The following is an 11,574-nucleotide window of genomic DNA, read 5'->3' on the forward strand; positions in this document are numbered from 1 at the left end:
TATTATAACCTCTTCTATAGAAAGGAATTTGTCAATGTCTAACACAATTACATCTGTATGTATCCTTCGACCCAGAATTCTCACTTTCAGAAATTGATTCCAAAAATACAATGATAAAAATACGATAAAAACATGAACCCAAGGTATCACAGCAGCGTCTGCAATAACAAAGACTGAAAACAACCCAAACAGCCTCCAGTTGGGAACTGGATGGATAAGTTGTGGTATATCCATACAAGGGCAGCATTATATATCTGTAAAACAGAAAGAGAAATATCTCTACATGCCAGAAGAATAAAAGCTAGAGTTCTACAGATATACCTTATTCTATATATTTGATTTTGGAATTATGTAAACATTTTATAATTATAAATATTACATAATTATAAAACAAAATAAAATTTTAAAGTGATCTCTAAATATTGAAATAATATATTTAGTGGTGCGATAACTTCATACAGAAGAACAATTTCAAGTGACTCTAAAACATGAAGTTGACTACACATATCTCGTAGGAGGTACTCTAAGAACAAAACATAACAACCAAAAACCCTGCCCCACCCTCCCCCCAGAAAAGATCTTACATTGTTTTTAGTAATCATGTTGTTGATACTAATATTATTATTCTGAGACTGTATGTGTATTGCATATTGACTAATTATAATTATTTTGGGAAATAGGATTTTAAATTTTGGAAAAAAAAAGATGCAGCTAAGAAACGTAAGGTTAATTAAACCTCTATGGTGATGATTCTGAATTTAAAACTATCAGTATGAGAAAAAGAAAAAAATTAAAAATAGAAAAAAAAAAGCAGAAACAAAATATCAGTATGAACTCATGATTTTTTTACCTTAAAAAATACATGTCCTAGCTCTCTATGTTGACTAGGCCTGAACATTGTAACCAACTCAGCAGCAATAAGCACCCTTCACACCCAGAATACCATACCTAAATATTTCCTACAAAAAAAATCAGGAGTCCTTGCAGAAATGGCTGAATCCATGATCTGGGGTAAGAAATGTATAAAATGAGCCTGGAACATCTTGTCATTCCACAAAGCAAAGAAGCAATAAAAACCAAAACAAAGCAAACTACTAGTATAACCAACATGAAGAGGCTCTCACTGTCCAAATATGAGGTAATGTGTGCATCAGGAAAGATAATAGCTGTAATGGATTGGAACACACAAATAGGTTTCATTGCATGAGCGCATAATGACTCAAAACAAAAACAAACGAACAGGGCTTCCCTGGTGGTGCAGTGGTTAAGAATCCGCCTGCCAATGAAGGGAACACTGGTTTGAGCCCTGGTCCGGGAAGATCCCATATGCCACAGAGCAATTAAGCCCATGTGCCACAACTACTGAGCCTGTGCCCTAGAGCCTGTGAGCCACAACTACTGAGCCCACGTGCCACAACTACTGAAGCCCGAGAACCTAGAGCCCATACTCCACAGCAAGAGAAGCCACCGCAGCGAGAAGCCCATGCACCACCATGAAGAGTAGCCCCTGCACAACACAACTACAGGAAGCCCGCACACAGCAACTGAAGACCCAGTGGAGGCAATAAATTAAATAAAATAAATTAATTAATTAATTAACAAACATCAAACAAACAAACAAAAAACCTCTCAGTGTTCACTGCTGGAAGGTGCTAGAAACCTATTATTTTGAAAATTGGCAAAAAGAAAAAGAAAAAAAAAGGAAAGAAAAAAGAAAGAAACAAGTAAATCAAACATTTATCCTACTTAGGTATGAACTGTACCTCAGGTAACCAAATAGTTCATAAAGGAAGTCTTTTTCCTTCTTTTTTTTCTCTTTTTTTTTCCTTTTTTTTTTTTTCCTTTTTTTAAAGGATAGTAGTGAAGAAGGAATGATGGAATAAGTGAAGAAGGAATGATGGAATAAGTGAAGAAGGAATGACGGAATAAAGAAATCAACATTTTTACAATGCTTGATGCGTTAAAGGATCTCAGCAATGATCATCACTGACTGATAATATCACACAAAAAGACACACCAGACATTATGTGTCTCCCGAGGGTAAGACACCACACCATCTATGAGGTATTCTTGCCAAAAAAATTGAACCTAAATCTGACCCAGCCTCTAGCTCTAAATTCACTTCCCAGGAAATACAGGCAATGGGGAACATAACTAACACCACATGGGATCCAATTGGCAAACTCTTCAGAGCAAATAACTCATTTCCTCAACAAATAAATTCCAAATTTTAAAAAAAAAGTAGGAGGGAGAAGAAGCCTACAAATTTAACAGGAAGACTTCAGAGTCATTTCAACCAATTGCAACGCATGCAATTTATTTGCTCCTGATTCGAACAAATTAACTATGAAGAAATTATGAGACAAACTGGGAAAATCTTAACATTGACTAGATATTTGATGCAATTAACTATTATTCTTTTTTAGGTGGGATAACAGTATTATGGTTTTACTTTAAAAAAAAAAATCCTCCTTCAAAATGGATTAAATGCTCCAACCAAAAGACACAGACTGGCTGAATGGATACAAAAACAAGACCCTTCTATATGCTGCCTACAAGAAACCCACTTCAGACCAAGGGATACATATAGACTGAAAGGAAAGGGATGGAAAAAGATATTCCATGCAAATGGAAGTCAAAAGAAAGCTGGAGTAGCAATCCTCATATCAGACAAATAAGACTTGAAAGTAAAGACTATTAAAAGAGACAAGGAAGGGCACTACATAATGATCAAGGGATCCATCCAAGAAGAACATATCACAATGGTAAATATCTATGCCCCCAACATAGGAGCACCTCAATACATAAGGCAAATGCTAACAGCTATAAAAGGGGACATCGACAGTAACACAATTATAGTGGGAGACTTGAACACCCCACTTACATCAATGGACAGATCATCCAAACAGAAAATAAATAAAGACACACAAGCTTTAAATGACACATTAGACCATCTCGACTTAATTGATATTTATAGGACATTCCATCCAAAAACGACAGACTACACTTTCTTCTCAAGTACACACGGAACATTTTCCAGGATAGATCACATCTTGGGTCACAAATCAAACCTCAGCAAATTCAAGAAAATTGAAATCATATCAAGCATCTTCTCAGACCACAACGCCATGAGACTAGATATCAATTACAGGAAAAAAACCGCAAAAAATACAAACACATGGAGGCTAAACAATTCACTCTTAAACAACCAAGGAATCACTACAGAAATCAAAGAGGAAATCCAAAAATACCTAGGAACAAATGACAACGAAAACACAACAACCCAAAACCTATGGGATGCAGCAAAAGCAGTTCTAAGAGGGAAGTTTATAGCAATACAGTCCTACCTTAAGAAACAAGAAAATGATCGAATAAACAACCTAACCTTACACCTAAAACAACTAGAGAAAGAAGAACAAAGAAACCCCAAAGTGAGCAGAAGAAAAGAAATCATAAAGATCAGAGCAGAAATAAATGAAAAAGAAAGGAAAGAAACCATAAGAAAAATAAATAAAACTAAAAGCTGGTTCTTTGAGAAGATTAACAAAATTGATAAACCATTAGCCAGACTCATCAAGAAAAAAAAGGAGAAGATGCAAATCAACAGAATTAGAAATGAAAAAGGAGAAGTAACAATGGACACCTCAGAAATACAAAACATCATGAGAGACTACTACAAGCAACTATATGCCAATCAATTGGAAAACCTGGAAGATACGGATACATTCTTAGAAAAATACAATCTTCCAAGACTGAACCAGGAAGAAATAGAAACCATGAACAGACCAATCACAAGTACAGAAATTGAGGCAGTGATTAAAAATCTCCCAACACACAAAAGCCCAGGACCAGATGGATTTACGGGTGAATTCTATCAAACATTTCGAGAAGAGTTAACACCTATCCTTCTCAAACTCTTCCAAAATATTGCAGAAGGCGGAGCACTCCCAAACTCATTCTACGAGGCTACCATCACCCTGATACCAAAACCAGGCAAAGATGTCACAAAAAAAGAAAACTACAGACCAATATCACTGATGAATATAGATGCAAAAATCCTCAACAAAATACTAGCTAACAGACTGCAACAGCACATTAAAAAAATCATACACCATGATCAAGTGGGGTTTATCCCTGGGATGCAAGGATTCTTCAATATACGCAAATCAATCAACGTGATACATCATATCAACAAATTGAAGGATAAAAACCATATGATCATTTCAATAGATGCAGAAAAAGCTTTTGACAAAGTTCAACATCCATTTATGATAAAAGCTCTCCAGAAAATGGGCATAGAAGGAAATTACCTCAACATCATAAAAGCCATATATGACAAACCAAAAGCCAACATTGTTCTCAATGGAGAAAAACTGGAAGAATTCCCTCTAAGAACAGGAACAAGACAAGGGTGTCCACTCTCACCACTGTTATTCAACATAGTTTTGGAAGTGTTAGCCACAGCAATCAGAGAAGAAAAAGAAATCAAAGGAATCCAAATTGGAAAAGAAGAAGTAAAATTGTCACTCTTTGCAGATGACATGATATTATATATAGAAAACCCTAAAGACTCTACCAGAAAACTGCTAGCACTCATTGATGAGTTTAGTAAAGTAGCAGGATACAAAATTAATGCACAGAAATCTCTTGCATTCCTATACACTAACAACGGAAGAGCAGAAAGAGAAATTAAGGAAACAATCCCATTCACCATTGCAACAAAAAGAATCAAATACCTAGGAATAAACCTGCCTAAGGAGGCAAAAGATCTGTATGCAGAAAACTTTAAGACATTGATGAAAGAAATCAAAGACGACACAAACAGATGGAGGGACATACCATGTTCCTGGATTGGAAGAATCAACATCGTGAAAATGACTGTACTACCCAAAGCAATTTACAGATTCAATGCAATCCCGATGAAATTACCAATGGCATTCTTCACAGAACTAGAGCAAGAAATCTTACGATTTGTATGGAAACGCAAAAGACCCTGAATAGCCAAAGCAATCTTGAGAAGGAAAAATGGAGTTGGTGGAATCAGGCTTCCTGACTTCAAAGTATACTACAAGGCCATAGTGATCAAGACAGTATGGTACTGGCACAAAAATAGAAAGGAAGATCAATGGAACAGAATAGAGAACTCAGAAGTAAGCCCAAACACATATGGGCACCTTATCTTTGACAAAGGAGGCACGAGTATACAATGGAGAAAAGACAGCCTCTTCAATAAGTGGTGCTGGGAAAATTGGACAGCAACATGCAAAAGAATGAAATTAGAACCCTTCCTAACACCATACACAAAAATAAACTCCAAATGGATTAAAGACCTACATGTAAGGCCAGACACTATCAAACTCCTAGAGGAAAACATAGGCAGAACACTCTTTGACATCCATCAAAGCAACATCCTTTTTGACCCACCTCCTAGAATCAGGGAAATAAAATCAAGAATAAATGAATGGGACCTCATGAAACTTAAAAGCTTTTGCACAGCAAAAGAAACCATAAACAAGACTAAAAGGCAACCCTCAGAATGGGAAAAAATAATTGCCTATGAAACAACGGACAAAGGATTAACCTCCAAAATATACAAGCAGCTCATGCAGCTTCATACCAAAAAAGCAAATAACCCAATCCACAAATGGGCAGAAGACCTAAATAGACATTTCTCCAAAGAAGACATACAGATGGCCAACAAACACATGAAAAGATGCTCAACATCACTCATCATCAGAGAAATGCAAGTCAAAGCCACAATGAGGTATCACCTCACACCAATCAGAATGGCCATCATCACAAAGTCTGGAAACAGCAAATATTGGAGAGGGTGTGGAGAAAAGGGAACTCTCCTGCACTGTTGGTGGGACTGTAAGTTGGTACAGCCACTATGGAAAACAATTTGGAGGTTCCTTAAAAAACTACAAATAGAACTACCATATGATCCAGTAATCCCACTCCTGGGCATATACCCAAAGAAAACCATAATCCCAAAAGAAACTTGTACCATAATGTTTATTGCAGCACTCTTTACAATAACCAGGACATGGAAGCAACCTAAATGCCCATCAACAAATGAATGGATACAGAAGATGTGGCATATATATACAATGGAATATTACTCAACTATAAAAAGGGATGAGATGGAGCTATATGTCATGAGGTGGATAGAACTACAATCTGTCATACATAGTGAAGTAAGTCAGAAAGAGAAGGACAAATATTGTATGCTAACTCACATATACGGAATCTAAAAATGGTACTGATGAACTCAGTGACAAGAACAAGGAAGCAGATACAGAGAATGGACTGGAGAACTCGAGGTATGGGAGGGGGCGGGGGTGAAGGGGAAACTGAGACGAAGCGAGAGAGTAGCACAGACATATATATACTACCAACTGTAAAAGAGTCAGTGGGAAGTTGTTGTATAACAAAGGGAGTCCAACTCGAGGATGGAAGATGCCTTAGAGGACTGGGGCAGGGAGGGTGGGGGGGACTCGAGGGGGGGGCGTCAAGGAAGGGAGGGAATACGGGGATATGTGTATAAAAACAGTTGATTGAACCTGGTGTACCCCCCAAAAAATAAATAAATAAATTAATTAAAAAAAAAAAAAAAAGAACATAGCCTGGCATATCGTACACATTCAATAAATATTTCACAAATAAATGAAGTAAATAAAAAAAAAATCCTCCTTCAGATATACATAGTGAAATATTTACAGATGAAGTGATATATTTAGTATTTGCTTCACAATAGTCCAGAATGGGGGGGAGTGGGTGAAGCTAAAGATGGAACTAAATTACCCAGGACTTGACTGTCGTTGAAGTTGAGTGATGCTTCCATGGAGTTTTATAATACTATTCTTGCTGCTTTTGCAAAAGTTTGAAATTGTCTGTGATAAAAATTTATTTCTTTAAAAAAGTCATGCAAATTTTGCATTTGCTGTGTTATATACCTATGCTTGTTTGAATATTAAAATAACTTTTAACCAAAAATCTTTGACAGCAATGGATACCCCAGAGAGAAGTGCTGTGTAACATGACGTTTGCCCCATGTGGTAGGCTGAATAATAATCCCCCAAAATGTCCACATCCTAATCCCTGGGACCATGTGAATATTACTTTATATGGCAAAAGGGACTTTGCAGATGTGACTGAATTGAGGATCTTGGGATGGAGCGATTATCTTGGCTTGTCGGAGCGGACACCATGTCATAAGTATCTTCATAAGTAGGAAGAGAGAGATTTAACTACAGAAGAAGAAGGTGATGTGACAGCAGAATCAAGAGGAAAGGGAGTTCCCTGAAGGTTCAGTGGTTAGGACTCCACTCTTTCACTGCCAAGGGCCAGGGTTCAATCCTTGGTTGGGGAATTAGGATCCCACAAGCCACAGGGCCAAAAAATAAAATAAAATAAAACCAAATTAAACTGAAATGAAATAAAAATAAATCTAAAGAAAGAAAGAAAGAATCAAGAGGGGAGAAGGTATGCAGGGAACACAAGCCAAGGAATGAGGACAGCCTCCAGAAGCTGGAAAAGGCAAGGAAATAGATTTCCCCCCAGGGCCACCAGAAGGAACCTGTCCTGGCACCACCCTGATTTTAGCCCCAGCACTCATTTTGAATTTCTAACTTCCAGGACCATAAGATAATAAATCTGTGTTGTTTTAAGCCACCAAGTCTGTGGTACTTTGTCATGACAGCCACAGGACACAGACACACCCCCGTGTGCAAGTCCTAGGTGTACTGGGCAGAACATGGAGGCTGCCCCACCTGGCTGCATCCCAGCTCTCTCTGCCCAGAAAATCGAGCTCCCAACACCTGATCAGAGTATTGTGAGAATCACGGAAAATACCCAACACAGTGGCCAGCTCAGGTCATTGTCCAGTAAATGTTTGTTTCCTCCTTTCTCTTCTTCCTTTACCTTCTCCCCTGCACTCACTCTGTAGTCACAAGGATAGGTAATGAGTGTGTGCATTTCCTATAAAAGAAAGCATTGAAGGAAAAATAACTTCACCTTCAAGTTTGGAGTTATAAATTAACATGAGAAGAAAAACAATGCCAACCATCAAGGTCTTTGAGGTATTTGTTAATATAAACATGTCATTATTATCTCAGAGAGCTGACCTTGATGGGAGTATTAGTTCGTATTCATGTCAAAGGGGAAAAAATTTTTTAAATCTGTTTTTTTACCAGGTCACTTTCCTGGGTATTTAAAAATCAAGATTATTACCAGACCAATAAATTCATTTTAACAATCAGTATTTTGTCAGAAGTGAAAATTCCAAACTAATGAAATTAAATTATGTTCAATTTAATTAAATTGAGATTGAATTAAATTAAATTGGAAAATGTATCAAGGAAGGAAAGAGAGGAAGGAAGGGAAGGAAGGAGGGAGGGAGGAAGGAAGGAAGAAAAAGAGGGAGGGAGGGAGGCAGGAAGGGAAGGAGCGAGGGAAGGAGGGAGGGGTGATGGTGCTGTGTGTCAACTTGAATGGATCACCAGAAGCCCAGATTATCTCATTAAACACTGTTTCTGGGTGTGTCTGTGAAGGTGTTTCCAGAAGAGATTAGCATTTGAATCAGGGGACAGAGTAAAGCAGATGACCCTCCCCAGTGTAGGTGGGCACCATTCAATCCTTTGAGGGCTTGAAAAGAACAGAAAGGTTGAATTCACTCTCTGCCTGACTGGGCGAACATCAATCTTCCTCTGCCTGGCTCTCAGGCCGTCAGAGTGCACCTTGCACCTGCTTGCGTGTGTGTCTGTGTGCACGTGTGTGTGCGTGTGTGTACATGTGTGTATGTGTGTATGTGTGTATGTATGTACAAGGGTGAGTTAAAATTATCCACACCCCAGTTATATGAAAACTTCTGTTGACCTCACTGTCTTATTAGCACTTCCCGTTCAAGGCTACTGTCTCCCCAGTCACTGCTGTGCAGGTGTGAACATGTTACATCAGTTCATTTGTAACTGCGGTGCAAGCAAAAATGGATGCCCCACTTGCGATCTGCACGAAAGAAGAGCAGTGTGCAGTGATTCATTTTTTGTGGTCTGAGGGTATATCTGGCGCCACTATTTATCGAAGAGTTTGTGCGCAGTATGGAGAAAGTGCTTTGTCTCGAAGAAGTGTGTACGAATGGATAGAGAAGTTCAAGGAAGGTCGCACAAGTGTTAGCCAACAAGAAGGAGCCAGATTCACTTGTGATGAAGAAGTGAAGACAGCGGTGCATTCGTGGCTCTCAGCTCAGCCTAAAACATTTTTAATGAGGGAATATAAAAGCTTGTTGACAGATGGACAAAGTGTATTGAAAAGCAAGGAGATTGTGTCAAAAAATGATGTAATTGTCTTTTCTAAAAGTTAATTAAATTCTACAGCCAGAGTGTGGATAATTTTTGATTCACCCTCATATGTGTGTGTGTGTGTATATATATACATATATATATGTATATATACACACATCCTCCTGTTGGCTCTATATCTCAAGAACCCTAATAGAGAAGGAAAGAAAGAAAAGAAAAAAAGTTAATTTACCTATCATTCCTCTGTTTTAAAAATGTTACATAAAAATGTGAAAATCCTCCTTTAAACCCCAAGCAACCTCCTAATTTCAATCCATAGCTTTACTTACACAAATTTGGTGACCTTTAGGAAAGTCTATGAACTATTGAAAATCTGCAGTTGAGTAATATTTATCCCATGTCCCGGCCTCCCTTCTTGGGAGATGGGCCACAGGGAAGAGTCCAGGTTCCAAATCCAGTGAGGTGCCTGGGCACCTATCAAGCAGAGCTCTGCAATACCTTACAGGTGACTTGCACTCTGAACTGTGAATTTCAGCAATTTACAGATCCGGTTCCTTTAGACAGAGGCAATTGACTTAAGTGTTTTGTTGCTGTTGTTTTGAACTGGTCCTTTCAAAGACACTTTATTTTGTTTACAGATCAGGTAGATATACCCATGCATATACCCATGTAACACATCTGTGTTGACATAGAAAACATTTCTATTGCACCTAGAAAGTTCTTTTTTGCCTCTTTCCAGCCTCTCCCCAACTGCCATCCCCAGAACTAAAAAAAATTTTTTTGGCATAGTTTTGCCCTTTTTTTAGCATTTCACATACGTGAAATATACTGGTTTTATTTGCATTTCCCTGGTAACTAACAATATTAAGCACTTTTTAATGCGTTTACTGGCTATTCTCATATCTTTTTGCAGTTTGTCTATTGCCAATTTTTAAATTATGTTGTTTTTTTTATTATTGAGTTATATATTCTGCATATAAATTCTTTATCAGATATGTAACTTGTAAATGTTTTCTTCCAGTACGTGGCTTGCCTATTCATTTTGTGAGTGGTCTTTTTTAATAAGCATAATTTTTAAATTTTGGCAAAATGCAATTTATCACTATGCCAATTTCTATTTTTTCAAAAGCTACTGAGATTATGATTGGGATTGCATTGAATATTTAAATCAATTTGGTTTCAGTTGACATCTTATTAACACTAATGGGTATTGTTTCACCCATGAGCATGGTTTCTGTCTCTAAGTTTTAGGTCTTATTTAATTTCTCTCAGTAATATTTTGCAGTTTTCAGTCTTGTACATCTTTTGTGAGTTTTATTCGTATGTATTTATAGGATTTTTTTTACAACAGCAGCAGACATTTTTAATAGAATCTAAAAGCATAAATAATACTTGAAAAGATGTGTATTCTGCAGCTGCTGGGTATAGAGTTCTGTACAAACAATAAGGTCTAGATGACTGATAGTTGTGTGAGTTTGCTAGGGCTACCATAACAAAGTACCGAAGACTGGGTAGCTTAAGCAACAGAAATTTATTTTCTCACAATTTTGGAGGCCAGAAATCTGAGATCAAGGTGTCAGTAGTGTTGGTTTCATTCTGAGGCCTCTCTCTTTGGCTTGTAGATGACCACCTTCTCACTGTATCCTCACATGGTTTTTCCTCTGTGTGTGTCTGTCCTAATCTCTTCTTATGAGGTCACCAGCATATTAGATTAGGGCTCACTTTAGCGGCCTCATTTTAACGTAATTACCTCTTTAAAGACCCTAACTTAGATCCCTAAATTTATGCTTTTCACCTGATGTAGGGAATTTTCAGCGATTACATCTGCAATATTATTTTTCCGTCCTATTCACTCATTCTTGCCCTTCGGGGTACCATTTACCCATATGCAAGAATGCTTTATACTATCCCACATGTTACAGAGTCTATTTTCTAAATCTCTTTTCTCTTTGTTTTTCAGATACGTTCTAATTATCACCGCTCAAGTCTCCAGCTATGCCCACTACCATCTCCTTTCTGTGCTAAGCCCATCCAGAGAATTTTTCATTACGCATGCCCTACTTTTCAGGTCTGTACTTCCCATTTGTGTTTTGTTTTCAGTTTCATTTTCTTTGCTCAGAATCCCCCATTCATTCATTAATTTTGGTTGTATTTTCTTTTTAGATCTTTGGACATATTTATAACAGTTGCTTTAAGGTCCTTACCTGCTAATTCCAATATCTAGACGATCTCAGAGTTGGTTTCAGTTGACTTCATTTTCTTCAAGACTAGAGAG

Source organism: Hippopotamus amphibius, chromosome 10, assembly GCF_030028045.1.
Source record: "Hippopotamus amphibius kiboko isolate mHipAmp2 chromosome 10, mHipAmp2.hap2, whole genome shotgun sequence".
NCBI lineage: Eukaryota > Metazoa > Chordata > Mammalia > Artiodactyla > Hippopotamidae > Hippopotamus > Hippopotamus amphibius.